The 24,551-nt window shown below is 44.6% G+C and overlaps 1 protein-coding gene and 3 long non-coding RNA genes across 4 annotated transcripts in view; 3 read left to right on the top strand and 1 right to left on the bottom strand.

Annotated features, from left to right (window-relative positions):
• The window catches only part of LOC139169362 (polyamine deacetylase HDAC10-like), a 70,933-nt gene extending 69,525 nt beyond the window's left edge, over nt 1–1,408 (top strand). Inside the window, exon 24 of the transcript XR_011559455.1 lies at nt 1,355–1,408. The gene's annotated coding sequence lies outside the window, so the exon portion shown is untranslated. The remainder of the gene's footprint in view (nt 1–1,354) is intronic.
• Nucleotides 1,409–4,251: 2,843 nt separating this feature from the next.
• LOC139169366 (uncharacterized) lies at nt 4,252–17,527 on the top strand. Its single transcript, XR_011559459.1, has 6 exons — nt 4,252–4,303; nt 5,990–6,042; nt 11,670–11,798; nt 12,952–13,111; nt 13,239–13,433; nt 17,457–17,527. It is a non-coding gene; the product is annotated as an uncharacterized lncRNA (long non-coding RNA).
• On the bottom strand, nt 12,935–24,391 carry LOC139169370 (uncharacterized). Its single transcript, XR_011559462.1, has 3 exons — nt 24,344–24,391; nt 22,891–22,988; nt 12,935–13,484 (listed from the first exon to the last, which is right to left on the bottom strand). It is a non-coding gene; the product is annotated as an uncharacterized lncRNA (long non-coding RNA).
• Nucleotides 17,585–21,429, top strand: LOC139169365 (uncharacterized). The gene is made up of 6 exons (XR_011559458.1): nt 17,585–17,614; nt 17,801–17,931; nt 18,140–18,225; nt 20,365–20,657; nt 20,758–20,857; nt 21,264–21,429. It is a non-coding gene; the product is annotated as an uncharacterized lncRNA (long non-coding RNA).
• Nucleotides 24,392–24,551: the final 160 nt, after the last annotated feature.

The following is a 24,551-nucleotide window of genomic DNA, read 5'->3' as shown; positions in this document are numbered from 1 at the left end:
ATGGAATTATCCTTGGGAGGCAAAACCCACAGCCACTCCATCTTGTCAGGGTTGAGTTTGAGCTTGTTGACACCCATCCAGACCCCAACATCCTCCAGGCACCGGCACATCACTTGCACTGCTTCGCTGACTGGACATGGGGTGGAAAGGTATAACTGGGTATCGCATACTGATGATACGTCACCCCATGCCCTTGGATGATCTCACCCAGCGGTTTCATATAGATATTAAATAGCAGGGGGGAGAGGACTGACCCCTGAGGCACCCCACAAGGGACAGACCTAGGGGTCGACATCTGACCCCCCACTAACACCGACTGCGACCAATCTGAGAGGTAGGAGGAGAACCACTGAAGAACAGTGTCTCCCACTCCTAATCCCTCCAGCCAGTGCAGAAGGCTACCATGGTCGATGGTATTGGAGCCGGGAAGGACCCCCTCCCCAAAGAAGCGTTGACAATCTCCTGGACCCAGCTGCGTGTCACCTCTCGGCTGGCCGAAACCAACCTCTCGGCTGGCCGAAACCAAGAGGGACACGGATCCAGTAAGCAGGTGGCCAAACTCACAGCTCCAATGACCTTGTCTACTTCACCAGGTGTCAACAAGTCAAACTCCTCCCAGACCGGTGGACAAGGATGGGCCCCAGTCATCTCGACTGACTCGTTGTCAGCCGACACTGCTATCCAATTGGAGTCGAGGTCCGCACGGATCCAAGCGACTTTATCAGAGAAAAATGAGTTAAACTCCTCGGCACTGCTCTGCAAGGGCTCCCCAACTCCCCCCTGATTCAGAAGGGAGTGGGTCACCCTAAATAGAACGGCCGGGCAGGATTCCGCTGATGCAATCAAGTAAGCCTGATACGCGCATCTTGCCGCGGCATACAAATCTAATAAATAATAATAAAATAATAATAATACTTTTCAAATTTGAATTGGCACAATTTACTATTTTAGTTTATAGTTAAATCAACTTTGAGTGATGACAAAGATGAAGAGAAGTACACAGACTCTCCACGGGATTCAGAAGTAGAATTAGGCAAAAATAAATGGTACTAGATTTTAGACATATGCAAAATATTAATCCACCTCTATATTTTTAATGCTTTGTAAAACTAACAAATTTGAGTAGAAAATTAACAGGTGAATACCATTGAGCTTTCGATAAATAACTTTATTCTTTATATACTAGGTTCACTTGCCATGCTGGGAATTTTTTATTTGATAATATGCAAAATGCGCCTTCACTGTGGAACAATGTTTCTCTATATCCAGTGTCATTTTAAGTCAAACATATCTTGGAAAGGTTTGTGCAAACCAACTAACAAATTATAATAATTACAAATACATTTTATTATAGGACGGCAATATATAGATGCAAAAGCCATCAAAGAAATTGAAAGTAAAAGCAAGGTATGTATGCAAAGTTCCTTTAAATATTGGTATTTCTTTGTATTATGTGGCCGAAAGAAATTTCAACATTTCTGAAACTAAAAACACATTTAATACTACTTATCATTAAAATGAAATGAAAGAATATTAATCCTGTACCATTAAATTTGTATTCTGTTGTGGATTATGGAACGCTCAATGATGTATATGTAAAGGAAAACTAAAAGCTCTCGGTTTGGAACAAAAATGGCATCGAAAGGGGCTTTTGCTTCTGTGTAGTAATTAAATTTATAGATAGAGTAATAGAGCTTTCACCTTTATTTTATGATTTTCTGTATATTAAACCATGAAGGCATACTACTTTCTTATGTTTCCTGTCATACATACATACATACATACATACATACATACATACATACATACATACATACATACATACTTATTTATTTATTTATTTATTTATTTATTTATTTATTTATTAATTATTTGGATTTGTATGCCGCCCCTCTCCGCAGACTCGGGGCGGCTAACAACAGCAGTAATACTCCAATATGTCATACTCTGAAAAATACAGTTATTCTTAGGCTCCTCAGCAATGTGGAATTTGCGAGAAGTGTGATAGTGGAAGTCTGTACACCTAAAGTGTATTCAAATTAGGAAAGACTCTGATGAAGTGTTACCTTCTCAGAAATTATAGAAACTATTAGAACCAAATAATTGTTTTTAATCATATGCACCTATTCTTGAGCTAAAATTACCTCTTGGAGCTTTATTCATAAACATGTTCCTGAAGAGAACCTGTTAGTTACTTGTCCTAACACTACCCTGCTTAAACTTGGCAGATTCTAGCTTCCAGATTAAATTTTATGAGTTTCCACTGGAGCTGTTTCTTTTACTTTTCTGTGCAGCACAACTAAATAAATTCTTCTAGCAGCAACAGAACAGAAGTGTGAAATTGACATCTTGTAAGGTTTTTAGCATAGTAATAGTAATACTCAATTAGATTGAGTTCTTGTGCTGCTAAAAGAAGTACACTGTAGATATCAATTCGATACCAGACTAGAATTGATAATTAACATTACAAATTCAAAATTTAAATAACTTAGGTGCAGTGGTACTTGAGAGAAAATTTCCTCTCACAAAGACCTGCCTGGCATGTACACCGTCATTGCTCCTGCTTCATTGTGTCACTATTGTGGGGATTAATTTGAAATCAGTTTTGAAAAAACTTTTTTTGTGTTCTGATTGAAACAAATGCTTTGCTTTTTGTTCTAGTTTCACAAAAGATAGCAGGGAGAGCAGATTATTCAAACTCCATCAATACGCATTCTACAGGAAAAGAGATTAAAATATTAAAAATAATTCCTCTAGTAAACAATGTAAACAGCAGTTAAGCCCATATTTTGCACTCTAGCAAAACCTATGCAAGCAGCCACAGAGCTGAGTCCAAAGAAGAAATTGGCAACAGATTGTTCAATAGCAAATGCATCCTTATTCACTTTCATACTAATAAGCACCCAAGCATATGATGTAGATTACATAAAATTGTAATTTAAATATTGTGGTATAAAACTGCTCTAACACCAATAATTCCGAAATTGTTTCCATTCTCTAAGTATGTGCTTTCACTTGCTCTTCTGCACTCCAGCCCTAATTCCATTGAATAGGATGAACCCCCTTTATTTCTTTATCAGTTCTTTGTAAGTTTGGAAAACATGCTTGGGTGTCTGGATGGCCCCTGGAGTGGGCTGAAAGGCAAAATAAAGCAGTATGCTCTCTCCCGTATTTGGGTATACCGCACGACACAACAGAAAAACATACATATCCTCTATCATGCAACAATATTGACAAACACCCCCCCCCCCCCCACTTTTTCAGATCCTTATTTGAAACCTGGCCTCACCCTTCCATATCCTAACAAACATTCCTGTTTTTTAATATTTTTGAACACAGTCTTATAACATCTTGTGTTCTTTATTTTTTTAAAAAAATGCTAGTTATTGAAAAAAGAATCACTTTTACTGCACTTGTATCAAGGGTGCAGTGTAGAAATCACAGACTGCCCGCAAACAGTTGGGAAGATTTTTTTCAATCCTTATATGAAGAGACACCAAAATTAAAACACTATATTCCTAAAGAAGAGAATCTGCTCTTTCTAATGATGCTAAATGGAAGAGGATTGAAGCTTTCCCACAGGATCAAACAGGGCATCAAAGATAGCCATAATTTGGCCAAAACTCTTAAGTACCAACTTTGAACTCTTATATTTTTTCAACAACTTGAAGGAAAGTGCTGCAAATTGGAAGTCCTCATTGCAGCTGTCTACTTAGTACACCTGCCAAAAATCGACCTGAAAGGCCAAGTAGCTTTGAAACTACAACAGCCTGAAGATTGCTGTAAATTCATTTTTCAGGATTTTTTTGCAAAGTTTGAGCCTGAACCATGGAAAAGGTAAGAGGACTAGGTACATGGGGTTTTGCCAGTTTATAAAGCCTTAGAAGGTGTGCAGGTTCTCCAAATATCTTCACCATACTACTGAAACTGCCGTGTTTACAGCTTCTGGAAGTTTGCCCAAAATGTCATTTTTGCCAACTCATCATTTTGCAACCCTTTACTTGAGGTCTCCTAGAACTCCCAATTTTTAGTCTTTTGAACTAAACTTTTGCACAGCATAGTTTTATATCATAAAGAAACTATGTGCCAAATTTCATCAAAATCTGAGATGGTAAGGAGGGGACCACTGGTCCACTTGACACGGAATGTCCCATTTTTAAAGTAATAACAGGACATTACTATTTTCAATTGCTATATATAATAAAGACTGAATTTTATTCTTTCTGTTAGGAGAAACCTTCAAAAGGGGAACAGGATAAAAAAAATATTATTTTTGTGGAACCTGTGAATATCACACCAAAAGGTATGTTATATTAACTATATAAAAGGTATGTTATATTAACTACTCTGCATCACATGCAAATTAGCAAATTAGCAATAATAAAGTTACTTCACAATTTATGCATTATAGTTGCAGTAGTTGAACCTCGAGGTGATGAGGGCATGAGCAACTGTGAGCAATGACTCCCTGTCCAAATAGGGCCGCAACTGGTGCACCAGGGCAAATGCCCTCCTCGCCAGAGCCAAAAGATGATGTTCCAATGTTAGCTGTGGATCAAGGAGGATGCCCAAGTTGCCGACCCTTTCCGAGGGGGGCAATAATTCCCCCCCCCAGTGTAATGGATGGACAGATGGAATTATCCTTGGGAGGCAAAACCCACAGCCACTCCATCTTGTCAGGGTTGAGTTTGAGCTTGTTGACACCCATCCAGACCCCAACATCCTCCAGGCACCGGCACATCACTTGCACTGCTTCGCTGACTGGACATGGGGTGGAAAGGTATAACTGGGTATCATAAGCATACTGATGATACGTCACCCCATGCCCTTGGATGATCTCACCCAGCGGTTTCATATAGATATTAAATAGCAGGGGGGAGAGGACTGACCCCTGAGGCACCCCACAAGGGACAGACCTAGGGGTCGACATCTGACCCCCCACTAACACCGACTGCGACCAATCTGAGAGGTAGGAGGAGAACCACTGAAGAACAGTGTCTCCCACTCCTAACCCCTCCAGCCAGTGCAGAAGGCTACCATGGTCGATGGTATTGGAGCCGGGAAGGACCCCCTCCCCAAAGAAGCGTTGACAATCTCCTGGACCCAGCTGCGTGTCACCTCTCGGCTGGCCGAAACCAACCTCTCGGCTGGCCGAAACCAAGAGGGACACGGATCCAGTAAGCAGGTGGCCAAACTCACAGCTCCAATGACCTTGTCTACTTCACCAGGTGTCAACAAGTCAAACTCCTCCCAGACCGGTGGACAAGGATGGGCCCCAGTCATCTCGACTGACTCGTTGTCAGCCGACACTGCTATCCAATTGGAGTCGAGGTCCGCACGGATCCAAGCGACTTTATCAGAGAAAAATGAGTTAAACTCCTCGGCACTGCTCTGCAAGGGCTCCCCAACTCCCCCCTGATTCAGAAGGGAGTGGGTCACCCTAAATAGAACGGCCGGGCAGGATTCCGCTGATGCAATCAAGTAAGCCTGATACGCGCATCTTGCCGCGGCATACAAATCTAATAAATAATAATAAAATAATAATAATACTTTTCAAATTTGAATTGGCACAATTTACTATTTTAGTTTATAGTTAAATCAACTTTGAGTGATGACAAAGATGAAGAGAAGTACACAGACTCTCCACGGGATTCAGAAGTAGAATTAGGCAAAAATAAATGGTACTAGATTTTAGACATATGCAAAATATTAATCCACCTCTATATTTTTAATGCTTTGTAAAACTAACAAATTTGAGTAGAAAATTAACAGATGAATACCATTGAGTTTTCGATAAATAACTTTATTCTTTATATACTAGGTTCACTTGCCATGCTGGGAATGTTTTATTTGATAATATGCAAAATGCGCCTTCACTGTGGAACAATGTTTCTCTATATCCAGTGTCATTTTAAGTCAAACATATCTTGGAAAGGTTTGTGCAAACCAACTAACAAATTATAATAATTACAAATACATTTTATTATAGGACGGCAACCTATAGATGCAAAAGCCATCAAAGAAATTGAAAGTAAAAGCAAGGTATGTATGCAAAGTTCCTTTAAATATTGGTATTTCTTTGTATTATGTGGCCGAAAGAAATTTCAACATTTCTGAAACTAAAAACACATTTAATACTACTTATCATTAAAATGAAATGAAAGAATATTAATCCTGTACCATTAAATTTGTATTCTGTTGTGGATTATGGAACGCTCAATGATGTATATGTAAAGGAAAACTAAAAGCTCTCGGTTTGGAACAAAAATGGTATCGAAAGGGGCTTTTGCTTCTGTGTAGTAATTAAATTTATAGATAGAGTAATAGAGCTTTCACCTTTATTTCTATGATTTTCTGTATATTAAACCATGAAGGCATACTACTTTCTTATGTTTCCTGTCATACATACATACATACATACATACATACATACATACATACATACATATTTATTCATTTATTCATTTATTTATTATTTGGATTTGTATGCCGCCCCTCTCCGCAGACTCGGGGCGGCTAACAACAGCAGTAATACTCCAATATGTCATACTCTGAAAAATACAGTTATTCTTAGGCTCCTCAGCAATGTGGAATTTGCGAGAAGTGTGATAGTGGAAGTCTGTACACCTAAAGTGTATTCAAATTAGGAAAGACTCTGATGAAGTGTTACCTTCTCAGAAATTATAGAAACTATTAACAACAGCAGTAAACAGTAAATAACAAAATCCAATAATAAAAAAACAGTTAAATACCCATTATATAAAAAAACCCCATACATACAGGGGGAGAGTGTATCTCAGTTCCCCCATGCCTGGTGGCAAAGGTGGGCTTTAAGCAGTTTACGAAAGGCAGGGGAGGGTGGGGGCAATTCTAATCTCTGGGGGGAGTTGGTTCCAGAGGGTCGGGGCCACCACAGAGAAGGCTCTTCCTCTGGGTCCCGCCAAGCGACATTGTTTGGTTGATGGGACCCGGAGAAGACCCACTCTGTGGGACCTAACTGGTCGCTGGGATTCGTGCAGCAGAAGGCGGTTCCTGGGGTAATCTGGTCCGGTGCCATGAAGGGCTTTATAGGTCATAACCAACACTTTGAATTGTGACCGGAAACTGATCGGCAACCAATGCAGACTGCGGAGTGTTGGAGTAACATAGGCATATTTAGGAAAGCCCATGATTGCTCTCGCAGCTGCATTCTGCACGATCTGAAGTTTCCGAACACTTTTCAACACTTGTCACCAAAGTACAGGATTTTCTTTTCTAATATGTTTTTCCCAATCTATGATTCATTATATAAAAACAAAATAATAACCTTTATTATATACATGAGTATAAGATGATACTCCTGCCTTTGTATGTCCACACCCAATTTTAATATTAAAGATTACTTCTTGGCATGATAGGTGGCCTTCGTCAGTCTTCGTATTCCAAATTCATGGACTTAATTCTTAGGCTCTTCAGCAATGTGCGAGAAGCGTGAACGTGGAAGTCTCGACACCTAAAGTGTATTCAAATTAGGAAAGACTCTGATGAAATGTTACCGTCTCAGAAATTATAGAAACTATTAGAACCAAACAATTGTTTTTAATCATACACACCTATTCTTAAGCTAACAGATACCTCTGGGAGCTTTCTTCATAAAGATGTTCCTGGAGAGAACCTGCTAGTTACTTGTCCTAAAACTACTACCGTGTTTCCCCGATAGTAAGACCCCCCCGATTGTAAGACATATGGGGGGTTTCAGGGGGGTCGGCTTATATAAGCCATACCCCGAAAGTAAGACATATGTCTTACTTTCGGGGAAACACGGGGGTATTGCGGGGGGGGCGATGACATTGCTTCCAAGCTCCCCGCGCGCCCCTCGCCTTCGCTCGCCGCGGCGCCACCGCCTCTTCCCCTGCCGAGGCTCAGCTGCAAGCGGCCAGTGAGGCCGATCGGCTCCAAGGCGAGCGGCCGGAGCTGCGCCCTCCTTCGCCCGCCTCCTTTCCGCTCGCCTCGGAGCCGATCGGCCTCGCTGGCCGCTTGCAGCTGAGCCTCGGCAGGGGAAGAGGCGGTGGCGCCGCGGCGAGCGAAGGTGAGGGGCGCGCAGGGAGCTGCCGGAAAGGAGGCTGGTGAAGGAGGGCGCAGCTCCGGCCGCTCGCCTCAGAGCCGATCGGCCTCGCTGGCCGCTTCCCCTGCCGAGGCTCAGCTGCAAGCGGCCAGCGAGGCCGATCGGCTCCGAGGCGAGCGGCCGGAGCTGCGCCCTCCTTCACCAGCCTCCTTTCCGGCAGCTCCCTGCGCGCCCCTCGCCTTCGCTCGCCGTGGCGCCACCGCCTCTTCCCCTGCCGAGGCTCAGCTGCAAGCAGCCAGCGAGGCCGATCGGCTCCGAGGTGAGCGGCCGGAGCTGCGCCCTCTTCGCCCGCCTCCTTTCCGCTCGCCTCGGAGCCGATTGGCCTCGCTGGCCGCTTGCAGCTGAGCCTCGGCAGGGGAAGAGGCGGTGGCGCCACGGCGAGCGAAGGCGAGGGGCGCGCAGGGAGCTGCCGGAAAGGAGGCTGGTGAAGGAGGGCGCAGCTCCGGCCGCTCGCCTTGAAGCCGATCGGCCTCGCTGGCCGCTTCCCCTGCCGAGGCTCAGCTGCAAGCGACCTGCGAGGCCGATCGGCTCCGAGGCGAGCGGCCGGAGCTGCGCCCTCCTTTGCCCGCCTCCTTTCCGCTCGCCTTGGAGCCGATTGGCCTCGCTGGCCGCTTGCAGCTGAGCCTCGGCGAGCGAAGGTGAGGGGCGCGCAGGGAGCTGCCGGAAAGGAGGCTGGTGAAGGAGGGCGCAGCTCCGGCCGCTCGCCTCAGAGCCGATCGGCCTCGCTGGCCGCTTCCCCTGCCGAGGCTCAGCTGCAAGCGGCCAGCGAGGCCGATCGGCTCCGAGGCGAGCGGCCGGAGCTGCGCCCTCCTTCACCAGCCTCCTTTCCGGCAGCTCCCTGCGCGCCCCTCGCCTTCGCTCGCTGTGGCGCCACCGCCTCTTCCCCTGCCGAGGCTCAGCTTGATTTCACGATCGCCGCCCCAGCTGCCTATTCAGCATTCGCATGGTCGCCTCCCATCTTCGGCTCTGGTGTATTCGTCGGGAGGGGCAGGCCCCTCCCGACGGCAACCGCCTCCAACCGCGGGAGCGACCTCGGAGGCCGGGAACCCGGTCGCCCTGATATCAATTCCCCCCCCCCCACGGTCGATTCAACGCTCGATTTAGTGGAAGACAAAACAGGGGGGAGCAGGGCGCGACAAACCAGTAACTAGAACCCACGGAGGGCCTAGTTCACTGTTGTAAGGGAGGGAGCCAGATCCAAAGTAACCTGCAGAAAAAGACAAAAGAAAAAGGAAGAAGAAAAGCATTAGTACACAAACCTACCAAGGTATTTTTAATACTAACACTTCTGAAGAGAAAACTCAAAAAGGTCCCTTTACTGCGACTGAGTTTTCATGACTGGGGGGCTAGGGGGCGGTGCCTGCATAATATTTAAATTAAAACTCAGTCCCTCCAATGAGACTGGAGAATTACCCACGTTGGACTCTCCTTGCAAGTGCATTGGAGAAGTATTAAAACCACTCCACATTTCTGGCTTCCATCACCCTGTCATCTTTATGAAGGCAAGATGCATAAATGAGAGAATATAGAAAAATTAAGAATAAGTTACTCCTACCAGTGCATTTGATTTTTTGATTTGATTTTATTTAGATTTGTATGCTGCCCCTCTCCGAAGACTCGGGGCGGCTCACAACAAGATAGAACAAATCATAATAATCAGAAAACTTTAAAATTTATACAAGATTTAAAAGAACCCCACATACTAACAGACGCACACACAAACATACCATGCATAAATTAAACATGCCCGGGGGAGGTGTTTCAATTCCCCCATGCATGACGGCAGAGGTGGGTTTTAAGGAGTTTACGGAAGGCAGGGAGAGTAGGGGCAGTTCTAATCTCTGGCGGGAGTTGCTTCCAGAGAGTCGGTGCCGCCACAGAGAAGGCTCTTCCCCTGGGGCCCACCAACCAACATTGTTTAGTTGACGGGACCCGGAGAAGGCCCACTCTGTGGGACCTAATTCTGAACTTCCTAATTTAACAGCCAGAAGATACAAATCTAGGAAGACCCCACTGGCACTTGCACATCAGCCCAACAACTTTAACATCAATTCCCACTGGAAAGCCAAATGAGTCACACATTTGCAGACATAGGCAGTCATATAAATGACCCCGCAAAACAAGGCGCCAGGCTTTAAACTGCCGCAGTGGAAAATCCTGAACAGGATTCAGACCTCACACGGCATCTACCAAGACTCTATAAATAGTACATATCCACCACTCAGTGTGACTGCAGGGTCTCATATCAGATGGTAAATCACATCATAACTGGATTTAAGCTGAAAGCATATACTGGTCCAGTATCTGATTATTTTTAATATAAAAGATGCTGTGTTTCAGTGGTTAGATGGCCAGGACCAGTGATGGCGAAACTTTCTTGGTTTGCGTGCCAAAAGCTTCAACCGCAACAACACAAGAGCACACAACATATTCAAACTTAATATTAACCGCTCCAAACTTGACTGTAAAAAATATGACTTTAACAATTGAGTTGTCGAAGCGTGGAACTCATTACCGGACTCGATAGTGTCAACTCCCAACCCCCAACACTTCTCCCTTAGACTCTCCACGATTGACCTCTCCAGGTTCCTAAGAGGCCAGTAAGGGGCGTATATAAGTGCACTGATGTGCCTATCGTCCCGTCCAATTGTCTTTCCTTATCTCATATGTCATATATATTCTCTCCTTATCTATATCTATATATCTATATCTATATATATTCTCTCCTTATCTCTTATATATACCCTCTCCCTCCCATCTACTTCTCTTCTTTTTACTTTCTATCGTCATATATATTACTTAATGTCTATTCTCTTCCATATGTATTGTATATTGGACAAAGAATAAATAAATAAATAAAATAAAAAAAGGGTGGATATGCACACGCTAATGTGCCTGTGCATGCCCAAGCCCTCTCCCCACGCATGCACACAACACCTCCACGTGCATGTACAGTCCCCTCTGCTGCTCTCCGTGCATGCGAACTCCTGAAGCCTGGGGATGTTGAAAAATAGCCAAACTGGTCAACCGGAAGTTCAGAAATGAACTTCCGGTTGGGCCTTTGGGCCATTTTTCACCTTCCCCAGGCTCCAGAAGGCTTCCCTGAAGCTCGGGGAGAGTGAAAACATCAGAAAAGAAGACCGAAAATCAGCTGGCCAGCCTGCACATGCGCACTGGAGCTGACATAGGGCAACGCATGGGGTGCATTTCTGATATGGCTCCGCATGTCATACGTTCGCTCTCACAGGCCTAGACATTGGTAGTTAAACATAGATCTTTTTAACATTTATTTTTTATTATGTTTACTAATCTAGATTAAATGTTCATACAGTATATAGTCCATTTATGAGATGCAATACATTAAATAAATGTAATGAATGAATGAATGAATGAATGAATGAATGAATGAATGAATGAATGAATGAATGAATGAATGGAGTTTTGCATAATGTGAAAGCTCCCGTCTTTTTTGCAAGAGGAAATAATGCTGAGTAATGCTGGATGTTAACGTATTAGTGAAGGTTTGTTTATATGCAGTAATTGAGAAGGTGTTCTTCTTTTTCAGTACTCCACTATTGATTGCTGCTGGTTTTAATAGATAAGACTGGATGCAAGTTCTCATGGATCAAATGCTGACCATAAAGATAAAAGCGGACAGTCAACAAGATCATGCTATGGCTAGAGGTGATTCCACGTAAGCTGAAACATTTGTCTTTTCATTGTCATGTGAAAATAAAAAGCATAACATAGATTAAGATTAGATAACATACTAGCAGGGTGTTAAAGTAGCAGGCAAACAACTAAGTTATTGCTTTTTATTTAATTGAGTAGTCTCAATTCCCCCATGCCTGACGGCAGAGGTGGGTTTTAAGGAGTTTACCAAAGGCAAGGAGGGTGGGGGCAATCCTAATATCCGGATCTGGCTCTGTAATTATTGAGTTTCTAAAGTCGAGCACTATAGGCAAGTTCAGGACAGATTACTGAATTAAAACATCATGGAAATAATATAATGAATGATCTACATCTTTCTAGCCCCGAATTAACTTTGATTTGGCATGTACATTACAAAGAACAAGAAAGTTTAAATGCAAGTGGGAAATAAGCATGATTAATATGATGTTTAGAAGAAATCCATCAGATAATGAGTTGAGACTTTGAATCAATCGTGACAATTGTGCCATTTTTTGGGAAACAACCTATCTCTAGAAGTTTTTTCAAAACAAGACATGCAACAAAATCCATTTGAGAATGTTAATAAACTCTGAATAAGAATTCTCCATGAGATGAAAATAGAAAATTCTACAAATTTTATAACTTAAGGAAATAAAAATGACAATTCTAGGGAACAATTGGAATAATTAATTTTACTGGATTACAAGAGATTACAAGAGACTGATTATTTTTAATATAAAAGATGCTGTGCTTCAATGGTTAGATGGCCAAGACCAGTGATGGCGAACCTCTTTTGGTTTGCGTGCCAAAAGGGTGGCTATGCACACGCTAATGTGCCTGTGCGTGCCCAAGCCCTCTCTAGACGCATGCAAAAAACACCTCCACGTGCATGTACCCTCCCCTCTGCTGCTCTCCGTGCATGCGAACTCCTGAAGCCTGGGGATGTCGAAAAACAGCCAAACTGGCCAACCGGAAGTTCGGAAATATATAGTCCATTTATGAGATGCAATACATTAAATAAATGTATTGAATGAATGAATGAATGAATGAATGAATGAATGAATGAATGAATGAATGGAGTTTTGTATAATGTGAAAGCTCCCGTCTTTTTTGCAAGAGGAATTTGAAATGACTGAGAAACACGGTTTCTAACTTCAATTCTTTATTCTAAGCAGGAGACTAACAAGCCGCGAAAACACTTTCACTCTGGCGCGTGCTCGGCAGAAGACGCGTAAGACCGGAGGCACTTCTATTTATACAGTTTCGCCCGGCAACAAGCGACGCCTGACAGCTCTCCAAGATTGGCACCAAAACACAGCAGCCAATGAGAAGCAGGTAAACAACTCTTATTATAAATAGTGAATCCTGCTTAACAACTCATGTTTAAAACTTTACCCCATTACAGAATTTTGTGGAAACTTCTGGACATAACACCCCTCCCCCTTCTGGCTGGTTTTTACAGATGTTTATTCAGACAAACAAGTAATAAAGTCGTCCAAAGGGGCCGGCGTCCTTGGTGTTCACTCCGACTGGCGAGGCTCGTTCAGGACCTGGGTGTCCACAGAAGAGGATGGTTCCTCGGGTCCTGTTGGCACAGAGTTTCCACGGCTGGAACATGGCAGAGCTGGGGCAGCGCTGGAGTGGTCACTGAACCCAGGTAAGTCCCAGTCTATTTTTTCCTGGTTTCTGCTAGGTCTGGTATAACTCCCTGTGGGGCGTGAAGGAGTAGAGACCCCATTACTTGTGTTAGCCATATTTTCCCTTATACTGGCTGCTTCCAGTCTCCCCCATATATGATCTATGTGCCTCTTCCAGAGGTGGCCATCACACAGTTTAATCATATAAGTTTTAGGACCTGTTTGATCGGTCACTATTCCACTCTCCCACTGTCTGCCCCTGTCAAAATTTTTGACATATACGTTTTGACCCATAAACACTGAGCGCTCAGGGGTTGTTACATTCTCAGGCTTCAATTTTACATAAGAGGGGTGCAGCCTATCTAAGGGAGATCTCAACCTTCTCCCCATGAGCAGCTCGGCGGGGCTCTTATGAGTTGTTAGGCTTGGCGTGATGTGCTGTGTGAGTAGGAAAGTATCCAGTCTTTCCTGTATATCCCCTGGTGATGACCTCTTGATGGCCTCCTTGGCCACACGGACATACCTCTCCGCCATACCATTAGCCCAGGCTGCGTGGGGTGATACCAAGGCATGTCTGACCCCCAGGTGGGCTAAGAACATCTCTAGTTGCCTAGAAGTAAATTGGGGCCCATTGTCCGAGACCAGGACATCTGGACACCCATGAGTAGAAAACAGTTTCCTTAGGGCATGTATCACAGCTGTAGATGTGGTGGACCCTAACAAAATTATATCTAACCATTTGGAGTATGCGTCCACTACAATCAAAAACATATTGGTGCCCACTGGCCCAGCCAGGTCAATATGCACCTTTGACCATGGCCCCTGGGGAGTGTCCCACTGTGCAGGGGTGGTTTTGGGGGGATTTGGCCTTGTTTCCTGACATGGGCTACATGTGGCAACCCAGTCTTCAATTCCCTTGTCCAACCCTGGCCACCATAAGTATCCTCTGGCCAAGGCTTTCATTCTGACCACCCCTGGGTGCCCTTGATGCAGCATTTGCATGACCTGTGGCCTAAGAGCAGTGGGGATAACCACCTTGTCACCCCACAAAATACAGTCGTGCATTACTGAGAGTTCCAACCTCTTAGTTTTATATTCACCCACTGAGGGGTCTTCCCCATTTGGTGGCCACCCTTTCAGAATGTACTGCAGGACTTTCCCTAACACCTGGTCCTGTTTAGTTTCAATGGCCACCTCTTTAGCAGTAACAAGGGATGGTGTGCCTAAGTCAATGAGGAGGACATCCCCTGCAGGGGCTGGGTCCTCCATCCTCTGCCCCAATGGACAGCGACTCAGCCCATCTGCATGATTAATCAGGGAGCCCCCCTTATGTACAAGGATATAATCGTAGCCTGCCAAAAAAATAGCCCATCTGGACATGCGGGGGGACATAAAAGGAGGGGTTGGCCGCCCGGTGGCTAGCAAACCTAACAAAGGTTTATGGTCCGTGACCAATTGGAATGGTCTCCCCAATAAGTAGTTGTGAAATTTTTTCACCCCAGCCACCAATGCCAATGCTTCTCTATCTATTTGTGCATAATTGCGTTCTGCTAGGGACAACGTTCTTGAAAAGTAGGCCACTGGTGCTTCTTGGCCATTAGGTAATACATGGGCTAGGACCCCACCCACCCCATACGGGGATGCATCGCATGTAAGCCTAAGGGGCAACGTAGAACTGTACTGGACCACTACACTTTGCAATGTTAAGAGGTCTTTAACAGCATTAAAAGCCTGTCGTTCTGTCTCACCCCATTCCCAAGGCGCTCCCTTGTGGAGAAGTCGATGAAGCGGCTCAGCTGCGGAGGCTTTCTGTTTCAAAAAAACAGAATAAAAATTCAATAGCCCTAGAAAGGCTTGCAGCTCCGTCTTACAGGTGGGGGCAGGGGCATCCTTAATGGCTCTAATCTTCTCCTCAGTGGGATGTATCCCTGCTTCATCTATTCTGAACCCTAAAAAATCCACCGAGGGAGTTCCCCACACACACTTTTCTGGTTTAAGCCGTAAGCCTTTAGCTTGTAATCGAGTCAGAACTTGTCGGATTCTGCAGTGCAACTGGTCTGGAGTGTCCCCACAAATTAATATATCGTCAAAATAGGGGCCCACTCCCCTAATTCCCCAAAGTAAGCATTCCATGAGCCTCTGGAAGATACCCGGGGCCATGCTAATGCCAAATTGCAGCCATGTACATTTAAAGGCGCCTCTGTGTGTCACAATTGTTTGCGCCAGGGCTGTGGCATCGTCCACGGGCAACTGCTGGTATGCCTGTGCGAGGTCCAGCCTTGCAAAGATTTTTCCAGACCCCAGGGTATGCAGCAACTGCTGCACTACAGGTATCGGATACGAGTTGTGCTATAACGCCTTATTGAGGGTAGATTTATAATCTGCACAAACCCTCAGGGATCCGTCAGGCTTTAGGGGGGTTACAATCGGGGTTTCCCATGGGGCATGTTCGACAGGAACCAAGATCCCCTGACCCTGGAGTTTTTGTAACTGGGCATCCAATTTATCCATTAGTGGTAGCGGTACCCTGCGAGGTTTTAATTGAAGGGGGGGAACAGCAGGATTTAAAGAGAAAGAAATTGGGGGGCCCTTATAAGTACCTAACCCGTCCTTAAAAACCTCAGGAAATTCTTGTACAAAATCAGGTACCTTCAGATAAGTCAGTTTGTGAAGACCTGTAACAGCTAACCCTAAGGGAGCCATCCAATTTAGACCCAAAAGGGAATGATTAGCCCCCTCAACAATCAGAATAGGTAACAGATGGTGAACATTCTTAAACGTTATAGGCACTCTAGTGCTTCCCAAAACCCTGATCGGGTGCCCCTGGAAGTCCTTGATTGTAATGTCCAGCGGTTGCAAAGAGTCCCGTGACAATTCAGGTATATAAAGTCTCAGTTTCTGCCACGGCATTAAGGTAAATTTGGAGCCCGTATCCAGCTCCATGTGGCATGGTTGCCGATTTAGCAAAAGAGGAACAACAATTTTATTAGGGGCTGGTGGATAGGTGCCACAGTCTGTGTGTGTGCGGTTACCTCGGTTGTTCCATGGCCTCCGGTTCCCTCGTCCTTGTTGCCTGAATGGGCGGTAGAACCGTTGAGCAGGAAAGGTAGGCAGCAGGTCCTGATTGAAGGGGATGTCATCGGGCAGGGTGGCTCGGCAGACGGCGGCAATGTGGCCTCGTTTCTCGCAGCGGCGGCAGAAGGCGTCCTTGAAGGGACATCTGGACCGTGGATGTTGACCCCGGCATCTGGCACAGGCTTGCAAAGGTGGACGAGGTTGTCTGGCAGGTGGTCCTCGAAGTTGGCAGCAGTGGTCCTCATATGTGTCGAAATCAGATGAGTTGTAGTCATGTGGATGATTGACAGGGGCACGCGGAGCCTCAGCAATTTTGCACACAGTAGTCAGCTTGTCATTAGACTTCAATTCAGCTGCAGCGGCTTCCGCAACTTCTGCTGTCTGAGCAGCCTTAATTACATCCTGTAGCGAAGAGTCGTCAGCTGCAAGCAGTTTGTTCCTGATGGACACATTTCTCATACCAAAGATAATGGCATCTGTCAACCTTGCCTCAGGATTTTCAAATTGACACTTGGCTAATATAGTTCTGAGGCGCGTGGCAAACTGGTTAATAGTTTCTCCTTCGGCTTGAGCCATTCGGGAGAACTGGTGTCTGAAAACCCTTGCAGGTTTAGTTGGCTTAAAATGAGTTGCCAACTTTTCCCTCAAAGTTTGCCATGGCACTGAATTAGCAGGTTCCGGGTCGGTCAAAGTACCGGCCAAATCAAAAATTTGCCGCAATAATTGAGAAATAAAGCTCTTTTCCCGCCATCGTCCGCATCTTTCATGCCGGCGGCTTCGAGAAAAATTTCAAATTTGGCCATATAGGCAGTCCAAGTTGACCTCTCAGGGTCAAACAGTTCAGGCGGCTGGATGATCGAAGGGGTTGCCATAATGATTTTTCCGTAAAGAAAAAATCACCTCTAGACCCTCGTCGCCAGTGAAATGACCGAGAAACACGGTTTCTAACTTCAATTCTTTATTCTCAGCAGGAGACTAACAAGCTGCGAAAACACTTTCACTCTGGCGCGTGCTCGGCAGAAGACGCGCAAGACCAGAGGCACTTCTATTTATACAGTTTCGCCCGGCAACAAGCGACGCCTGACAGCTCTTTTGGCGCCAAAACACAGCAGCCAATGAGAAGCAGGTAAACAACTCTTATTATAAATAGTGAATCCTGCTTAACAACTCATGTTTAAAACTTTACCCCATTACAGAATTTTGTGGAAACTTCTGGACATAACAGAATTAATGCTGAGTAAATGCAGGATGTTAATGTATTAGTGAAGGTTTGTTTATATGCAGTAATTGAGAAGGTGTTCTTCTTTTTCAGTACTCCACTATTGATTGATGCTGTGTTTAATAGATACGACTGGATGCAAGTTCTCATGGATTGAATGTTGACCATAAAGATAAAAGCGGAAAGTCAACAAAAGATTATGCTATGGCTAGTGGTGATTCCACGTAAGCTGAAACATTTGTCTTTTCATTGTCATATCAAAATAAAACGTATAACATGGATTAAGATTAGATAACATATTAGCAGGATGTTAAAGTAGCAGGCAAATAACTAAATTATTGCTTTTTATTTAACATCGTTCCTCTGTGTTGATATTAATTTCGCTTTATTAAAATCTGTCAATATTGAATAAAGTATTTTTTTTCCATTTAGCTTCAAGAACCTTGTTAAGAAATATTCTCGACATCATTCAAGAAAAAAGAGATATAGACTTGGTGCTCGTCCTAAAAATAAAGAAGGTAAAGTTTTATATTCCGTTTTTTTGGAATCTAATACGCACTGGAATATAGGACGCACCTTAATTTTGGGGGAGGAAAATAGGGAAAAGAATCTGCTTATCAGGTATTCATCTAGCTAGCATCCTTACTATGGTGAGCTTCAGCACATTATTTTATCCCCTGGTTAAGGGCTTAAAAATATTTTGAGAGAGTAACAGCTTCGTTAACAGCTTGCAAGCAAGTAAGAGCTGGGAACATCATTAGCACCTGGAAAGAAACCGTATGAGCAAGTAGATTAATGGAAAAAACCCGGCAAAGACTTAGGGCTTGGAAAACATTCTTCGCAGAGAATAACAATGAACGAGCTTGGGTATATTAGTAGCACTTGGTTAGGGCTGGAAAGAAATATCTGGAGCAAATAGAGAATAAAAAAAAAAGAAATCAAAGACAGGGTTGGGAATTCTTGGCAGAAAGTTTGTCACACACCCCCCTCCTTCAAAGAAGGCAAGGAGAGATTTGACGGAACGCCTGGCAGCTTTACAGTGTTCCCTCGATTTTCACGGGTTCGAACTTCGCGAAAAGTCTATACCACGGTTTTTCAAAAATATTAATTAAAAAATACTTTGCGGGTTTTTTCCCTATACCACGGTTTTTCCTGCCCGATGACGTCATATGTCATCGCCAAACTTTCATCTGCCTTTAATAAATATTTTTTTAAATAAACTTTAATAAATAAACATGGTGAGTAATAATCTAAATGGTTGCTAAGGGAATGGGAAATTGCAATTTAGGGGTTTAAAGTGTTAAGGGAAGGCTTGGGATACTGTTCATAGCCAATAATAGTGTATTTACTTCCGCATCTCTACTTCGCGGAAATTCGACTTTCGCGGGCGGTCTCGGAACGCATCCCCCGCGAAAATCGAGGGAACACTGTATTTCAATTCTTCCATCTGGGAGATCCCAAGTGTTTCCTTCAAAAAGACGAAAAAGAAAAGCATCCTCTTCGTCTGGGCTTGAGATAAAGGGGAACAGAGGCCGGGTGGAGAACAAAAAACCCTTTGGCATTGCAGACTCCAAAGGGGTTTTTCGAACAAAGATAGACAATGAAAAAAACGGAGGAAGGATGGAGTTTATTGCTGCATTTAACTCATCATGAAGAGTCATATTAAACCACCATCCAGCGAATTGGTGCATCCTTCCCTGTGCGGGAGGAGCTTTATTTATTTATTTATTTATTATTTAGATTTGTATGCCGCCCCTCTCCGCGGACTCGGAGCGGCTCACAACAAGGCATAAACAAATCAAACAAATCCAAATAAATTTAAATATTTAAAAAAGTTTAAAAAGAACCCCAATATACTAACAAGCACACACACAAACATACCATACATAAATTGTACATGCCCGGGGGAGATGTTTCAGTTCCCCCATGCCTGACGGCAAAGGTGGGTTTTAAGAACTTTACGGAAGGCAGGGAGAGTAGGGGCAGTTCTAATCTCCGGGGGGAGTTGGTTCCAGAGAGTCGGGGCCGCCACAGAGAAGGCTCTTCCCCTGGGGCCCGCCAACCGACATTGTTTAGTTGATGGGACCTGGAGAAGGCCCACTCTGTGGGACCTAATCGGTTGCTGGGATTCGTGCGGCAGGAGGCGGTCTCGGGGGTATTCTGGTCCAATGCCATGAAGGGCTTTAAAGGTCATAACCAACACTTTGAATTGTGACCGGGAATTGATCGGCAACCAATGCAGACTGCGGAGTGATGGCGAAACATGGGCATACCTAGGTAAACCCATGACTGCTCTCGCAGCTGCATTCTGCACGATCTGAAGTTTCCGAACACTTTTCAAAGGTAGCCCCATGGAGAGAGCATTACAGTAGTCGAACCTCGAGGTGATGAGCTTGAGCAGAGAGGGTTATTCCAATGGAAAATAAAGTGAAAAAAGAAAAGAAAAGAAAAATGACCACCAAAGGCTGCAAAAGGGATGGTGAGGAGGAAGACATAGAGGCAGGCTGTGACATTGGGGAGGAAAAGGACAAGAGAGACAAGAGAAGCTGAGATGGGAAGTTCTTGCAGCCTTCCACAGGACAGGGGATGAGAGTTGGGGGGGACGGCGCGATGCGATCTCCCTCTCCTTCCTTTTCACTCTCCCTCCCTCATTTTAGGGGTCAAAATGGAAGGTCATACCACTGCCACCGATTTCCTGGTTGACTGGAGGTCTCGCGCAGCAGCATCCTCCACGCAGCCTCACGTGGCCGGAAGGGACGTGGTGTGAGCGTGCGGCCTTTTTAAAGGCCTGTAAGCCGCTCAGCTCACCCCTTCTTGCCGCCTGGCTGCAAGCAAGAGCAGCCAGCACCGACGAGCTCCTTTTTTCATCGTGGATGGCGCCAAGGAAGAATGAGATGATGCCGCCGTTTCAGAGGCCCGGGAATCAAAGTGATTGCCAAGGGCAACACAGGTTTGTTGTGTTGTGGTGGAGGGAGGGAGCAGCCCAGAAGGCCGGGCTGCCTGCGGTGTGGAGGGTGGAACCGACCCTTTCCTTCCCTTTTGTTTGGCAGAAATGGCAGGCAGTGCCAGGGAGTGTGCCGATCCCCAGGCGTGCGCCATTTCAGATGCGGATAGAATTAGAAAAAAATATGACAAGGAAACTGGACCAAGGTAAATAGCAAATTATATGCTAACAATTTGAAACATGTTCTGCTGTTTGCTTTGTTTCCCCACCCCACCAAGAAAATTATACTAATACTGAAATTTTTAGACACTGCACCTCATCATTTACATTTTAGAGCAGGGCTGTCAAACTCGCAATCCACGGACCGGATGCGTCACTTGCTGACACCGCCCCTGCCCAGTTTAGGGAAGTGGGGAAAAGTCACGATATGTCACATGACAATGCGAGTTTGACAACCGTTTTAGAACCTAAATGTGGCCACAGTGAAAGTTTTAGGAACTTATTTTTAGAACATAAAAATATAATCCTGCTGACCAATAAACTAATCTGCATGATAGAAATATAGTTCTGATGAATAATATATAAAATAATATAAATACTCTTGTTTTTCAGCTAAACCTGAACCTGATGCCGGATCTGTTACAGTCTCCTCTATAGGATCAGTTGATGGACCTTCAAAATCAAATATAGAAGATCAAGTTTACAAGGCAAGACTCCAGGAGTATCTGGATGTTTTCAAGAAAAACTATATGCTTTGAATAAAGTCTTCAAACTTGTAGATCTGACTTGATTCCTTAACCTTTTTAATAGAGGGCAAATCTGGCAGTGCACTTGCATGGTCATCCAAGTTGAGACTTAACAGTTTAACCTGGAAGGGGAGGGGAGAGGGAGAGAGGAATCCAGCTATAAGCAACGTTGATAGTAGAAGGCCAAAAGAGGAACTGCACTGAAACACATACAGTATCTATTTACAAATCAGGTAGGTGCTAGCTAGATGGTCCCCAGAGACAAACATATTTGCAACCTTCTGATGCGCAAAGTCAATGCGGAAGCTAGAATCACTTAAGAATTGTGTGGCTAACTTAACTGCAGTGATGAATGTTGTGAGTGGTCCTCGACCAACTCTGGTAATGAGGAGGATGAGCCAGGCTCCATTGCTAAGCAAGGCAGCTAAGTGACTTGGGCCGATTATGCATTTCAGCCCCAAAGCTCCCATTTCTTGCAGGGTTGTTGCATAGTTAAAATGGAGTCAGGGATTTTATACCTAGGGCCACGATGGCGAACCTATGGCACGTGTGTGACAAGTGGCACGCGGAGCCATATCTGAGGGCACGCGAGGCGTTGACCTATGTCAGCTCCAGTGCAGATGCCTACGTTGGCCAGATGTTTTTCAGCCTTGGGGAAGGCCATTTTGCCCTCCCTGGGCTTCAGGAAGTTCTCTAAAGCCTCCGGAGTGGGAAAAATGGGCCAAGGGCAAACCAAAAGTTCGGGAAAATGGACTTTCAATTTGCCTTGGGCTGTTTTTCGCACCCCAGAGGCTTCAGAAAAGCCTGGGGACGCATGCATGCGCAGTGTGGCACATGTGGGGGGTAAGTTGTGTGCCGGCACACGCCCACATGCACTCCCATTTTTGGCACACAAGAAGAAAAACATTGGCCATCATTGCCTTAGGGCAGTGAGGGTGAACCTTTTTTCTCTCGGGTGCCAAAAGCCCATGCACACATACTATTGCGCCTACACAAGTGCCTACACCCGTAATTCAGTGCCTGGGGAGGGAGAAAATTGCCTCCCCTGCCTCCCGGAGACCCTCTGGAGGCAAGAAACAGACCGTTTCCCAACTTGTGGTGGGCCCGGTAGGCCTGTTTTCCACCCTCTCCAGGCTCCAGAGGCTCCCCTGCAGCCTTCCAGAAGCCGAAAATGCCCTCTCAGAGCCTCTGTGGGAGCCAAAAATCAGCTGGCTAGTGCACACACGCGTGCTGGAGCTGAGCTAGGGCAATGGCTCGTGTGCCAGCAGATATGGCTCCGCGTGCCACCTGTGGGACCCGTGCCATAGGTTCGCCATCACTGCCCTAGGGCATCCTTGTGGCTTCTTCTCCATACACATGTTGGTCTGCTATAAGGATGCCCAGCGTGGCAGTAATGACACTAGACACTGCAGAGGTGAAAAATATCAAATCTGTTGAAAGCCGCATCCAAATGAGAGTGTGCTTAAACGGTGCTAAATTATTGAGATGATTACCTGAGAATACACATCAATATTCCAATGATGTTTTGAATCCCAATGAAATTCAAAAGAAGATGATGGGAGGGGCGAACAAATATAGCCATAGCTGGGCTCTATAGAAAACCAAGTCAGCGAAGCATGAGCTACATAGAAAAACAAAGAATGGATTCCACAAGAAATTTATAAAGTGCCAGAGAAAAGAAAATGACCTTTTTTGCCCCTGCTTGCATTATTCGTAATATCTTCTACGCAAACACTACATTATTTAGTAATGAATCAAATGCAATACAACATTAAAATCATATACCAAATTGTCCTTCCTGTTAATGACTACTTCACCTTCAACCACAACAACACACGAGCACGCAACAGATTCAAACTAAATTTAAACCGCTCCAAACTAGACTGCAGAAAATACGACTTCAGCAATAGAGTGATCAACGCCTGGAATTCACTACCTGACTCTCCTGCTTCTTCCTCCAAGCCCAAAATCTTCAACCTTAGGTTGTCTATAGTTGACCTCCCCCTTTTCTAAGAGGTCTGTAAGGGGCGTGCATAAGCGCCTACTGTCCCTGTCTTATTGTCTTAATGTCTTTTCGTATCATTACTTTCTATGTCATGTTTATATAACCACCTATCCTATAATAACAAAAATAACAATAACAGAGTTGGAAGGGACCTTGGAGGTCTTCTAGTCCAACCCCCTGCTTAGGCAGGAAACCCTACACTACTTCAGACAGATGGTTACCCAACATCTGCTTAAAAACTTCCAGTGTTGGGGCAATTACAACGTATGGAGGCAGGCTGTTCCACTGATCAACCGTTCTGAGTGTCAGGAAATGTCTCCTTAGTTTTAAGTAACTTACTTACTTACTTACTTTATTTATTTATTATTTAGTTAGTCAGTTAGTTAGTTAGTTCAATACACAATACATATTGAAGAGACTAGACATGAAGTATTATATATAAAGAGAAGATATAAAAATAGAGAAGATATATGAAGGAAGAAAAGATATATGATATATGAGATAAGGAGAGACAATTGGACAGGGGACGAAAGGCAGGCTAGTGCACTTACGTACGCCCCTTACTGACCTCTTAGGAACCTGGAGAGGTCAATCGTGGATAGTCTAAGGGAGAAATCTTGGGGGTTAGGGGTTGACACTACTGAGTCCGGTAATGAGTTCCACGCTTCGATAACTCGATTGTTAAAGTCAAGCTTGGAGCGATTAATATTAAGTTTGAATTTGTTGCGTGCTCTTGTGTTGTTGCAGTTGAAGCTGAAGTAGTTATTGACTTCTCTCCTTGTTAGTTTCCACCCATTGCTTTTTGTTCTCCCAAACTTGATTGACAAATAAAATAAAATAAATAAATAAATTACTCTTAAGCCACTGTCGCCCATGGGCTAACATAACAAAGAATAGCATGCACACTTCTTTACAAATTCAATACACGCAGCAGCCCAAACCTTGCTTCGATTGGAGTCACAGCGCGCTGGTATCTTCCCTGCTTTTCCCCAATTCTATTTGCTATTACTGGCAAAGAGGATTATCCAATCAGAAATGGAAAAGCGTAGAAAAGGGCGGGAATTGAACGTTTGTGTGGCAGGTTGATGTTCCCCGCCTTCTTTACACTGCTTTTCGCGATTGGTCCGAAGAAACGTTCTGTGTACACAT

Source organism: Erythrolamprus reginae, chromosome 6 (genome assembly GCF_031021105.1).
Source record: "Erythrolamprus reginae isolate rEryReg1 chromosome 6, rEryReg1.hap1, whole genome shotgun sequence".
NCBI lineage: Eukaryota > Metazoa > Chordata > Lepidosauria > Squamata > Dipsadidae > Erythrolamprus > Erythrolamprus reginae.
The sequence above is the reverse complement of the archived record's forward strand: the minus strand, read 5'-3'. Positions and strand labels throughout refer to the sequence as shown.